The following is a 3761-nucleotide window of genomic DNA, read 5'->3' as shown; positions in this document are numbered from 1 at the left end:
CTAGTGAAATCCCTGGAGACAAAACCTGGTATTAATATGACGATTAGCTGGTCGATGTTGCTATATAGTTAATACTCATTTTCACTTTATTATGATGGGCCACATCAAGATATATCCTGCTTAAAATTTGTAGCAGTCCGTCTGGGGAAGTACGTCAACGTTACATAAATTACAGCTAAATATCCCTGCTCTCAAGTTATGTTGTGTTCCTGTTGTGACTAATTTCGACTAGCCCGTTGGCGCATTTTGGAGCTTTTTAGAGCTGTCAAGGGTAGGGACGGCATCGCGCTTGCGATGCTTCTGGTTTTACAGGAGTCTATAGGCTACAGTAACCGGATACTATCAAGGGGCAGTCGTATAAAAAAATTCTCATTTACATGTCATATTGGATAAAGATTTTTTAATATTATATTAATCTAGTAAAACTAGTACATTTAGGTTTCTGATAATATAAAAGTTTGAAAAAATTAGAAATAAAAATAAACTCATATTATAAATGTTCTAAACAAATTTGTTCGTCATCTTAAAACGTAAAAAGAACTATTTATAGTAAATTCCTAGAAAGTTGACAAATTTAAAAAGTTATGTATTTTCCACGTGTATCTCATTGTAAATGTTCAAGTTTTGTTGAAAAGAGAAATGCTTGGTTCTCTAAAGTTTTAAGACAACCTTGACGCTCTTCAGCAATGATTCTCAATCTTTATTATTGCTGGGAACTATTTCTTTACATACGAGTCGTTTTTATGCTATTTTAGATAGAAAAGTAAATAGGTACAGATAAATACTTGAAAATGAGGTTGACGACCTGTTCTACAGATCTTTTTTGATGAAGCAGACACAAACGGTAAACTTTTGATTTCGTAAATTGAAACAATAAAATATAAACTATCTCCTAAAGCCTTTATTTATTAAACACTTAATGACATTTTTTGTGGTTTTGAGCATACATTTTCATGTTTTTAAATTGTTTCAGATAGGCATGTGATCATAAGCTCTGGCTGTGTGCTAACGGAGCCGCTTGAGGTATTGTACTCGTATAAATTATACAGTTGTTAGTCATGGTAGGCGTTTATATTTTTGGCTTCTTGTCACCCAATACAGAATTTTTATTCTGCGAGCTGATTACTACAATATTACTGCTTATTTGTCGAGCCAAAGGTTGAAAGCCACTGGCATTTAGGAGTGAGCTTAGTGTAGGCGTCTCACGTCAGAGAGAATAAATGTCATCTCTTACATTTTGTTCAAACAATACGATTGTTATACGTTCTTTTGAATTCTGTGATTAAAAGAATGGTTAATTGTTTATGACATCTTTTAGTTAATGAAGATTATTTATTTCGACGGTAAAAGTATATCGACTACACTTGAATCAAGTTCTTTTATTCATCACGGGGATCAGTCTACGAACTTTGTATCGTAATTTTATTTGCATAAAAATCTTGTCTTTACAATAACGAGCCAAAAAAGTGCGTGCGTACAAAGTACACTTGTCAGAAGTGAAACTTCTTTGGCAAACTAATTTTTAAGTCTCGTTTATATTTATACAAATCTAAAGCTCTAGATTTCCGTTCCAGCGCCATCAACAAAAACGTTGCCGTTTCATCAGAACGTTGCCGTTTCATCCGTAAAAAATTTACCCTGACGCGCCTAAAGAAGTTACACTTCAAAAATAACCAGTTTTATGCAGTCGTTTGAAAGTTATTTCGCGTACATACGTTTCGGTCATTTATTTTTATTTAAAAAGATAATATACAGATACGGTAATATAATGTTACTAAAATTTTTATGGATGAAAATTTGAAATAAATTGTTATTATTTAATTAAGTGTCCTTATGCGTATTGGAATTTATTATCGTATGTATTATATTATGTATCGTATATGTGTATGCGTGTATAAGTATCGTATTATTTGTATCCACTTGTGTATAAATTATTATGTATGTGTGCATTTATATATTGTAAAATTATGTATTTATATTATATTTTTATTATCTATATGTTTAGATTGTACACGCTAATTTTGCGACTGTTTTATAAGTTTCCTGTAGCAGGACTACTGGAAGAGATTCCATCATGGGATAAGTAGTGCCTTTGTACCAGCATTGTTTATAAGAGCTATTTCCTTTTGCTATCCTAGTGTACATAAATTGTTAAATAAAATAAATAAATAAATTATAAGGCCTTAGGGCCTTGAAGTAGTTTCATTGATTTTAAATTAAAATTTATTTCCGCATCGGTTTTTTTTTATAAATTCGGTAATGGTGAGTTTGTATATGAATTTTGTTATTATGTTATTTTAATCTGTCTTGAATTAATAAATTTTATTCAATTTTTCTGCTTACATTTTTTTAAAATAAATTACGCTATTATAATATTATTTTTCAAGTATCAAGCTGTTTACTTTTTTGAATTTTTTTTATATATTTTTTGACGTTCGTTAAGTTTGAATCACCGAACTATATTGACGAAATATATTATTTAATTTTATTTGTTACGGACTATATATATGATACTTCATAGTACTAAGCGAATATTTTTTTCAGATTCAAAAGGTATGACAATATTAATTAATGATCAATTCAACTATTTTTCACTATCCAAATGAACACAGATTATCTTTCGAGTTTCATACGTGATGTTTGACTTCCAATTAACAGGCTAACAGCTTATACTACTCTCTACGATTTGATCTCGTTTACGTATCTATAGACTTTTGCATTAATATCATATAAAGAAATTTAAATAATTTAAATTTCACAAAGGTTATATATAATGTGAAAGTCACGCACTCAACGGCGGCTAGTAGGATTTACTCTTGTCAGAGAGGACCGAAAACACACAATATAATGACAAACATCCAGATATCTGTATGGCCTATAGAAATGTTTCTATTGGACAGTCTAGAAGAGATCACTATTTAGTAATAAAACCGCCCATTGCACTCTATGTATTTGTTGGTTAAAAAATAAAAATATATATTTAAGCACAAATTGTAACTATGCACTTATATAATTTACGGAAATTACACCACTTTTAAGATAAGTTACCTTCAACTCACAAAGTAGTTATTCAAAACACCAAACCGTATTTTTCCCTTTTAAAAAAAATTTCAAATTAACTCACTCTTTAAAATAACAGCTACCGTGTAAAACTTTACTTAAATTGTTATAAAATGTTCAACTATCAGGACTGTATTATTATTTATCAAACAAAGGGTACAAGAAATATTTATAAGTAAAGATGGTGAAATACGGATACGAATGAAGACGGCATTCATTACACAATCGTCATGATAGCTAATAATGAGAGTTGCAAAATGAACTATTCATACAGAATGAGGTCATTGAACGTTTGCCGAGCATATTATTTTTATTCCTTACGACAATCAGGGCCGGATCAGTTCCGGAGCTCCGCCCCGGGGGGCACGAATAAGACACAGGGCATAATGTTATAGCCATTAAAAATAGCATGTTAGTGAATTTCTTAGAGATTTTTAAAAGCGACATGAATTTAAGTAAAAGTAAATATTGATATATTTTTTTCTTCTCCATAATTACCGAAATTAATTCTCCAAAATTTATGATAATCAATTATTAATGATTGTTCAGAAATATATTTTTTATAGTTAAGTCGGCATACATGGGTAGCACTCACCAGATGGTAAGCGATTATCGTAGCTTAGAGACGCCTGCAATAAATACTAGAAGCATTGTACCCTCAATCTCCACTAGGAGCTCTGATCACTTTAATTCTGATCACC

Source organism: Melitaea cinxia, chromosome 8 (genome assembly GCF_905220565.1).
Source record: "Melitaea cinxia chromosome 8, ilMelCinx1.1, whole genome shotgun sequence".
Classification (NCBI taxonomy): Eukaryota; Metazoa; Arthropoda; class Insecta; order Lepidoptera; family Nymphalidae; genus Melitaea; species Melitaea cinxia.
The sequence above is the reverse complement of the archived record's forward strand: the minus strand, read 5'-3'. Positions refer to the sequence as shown.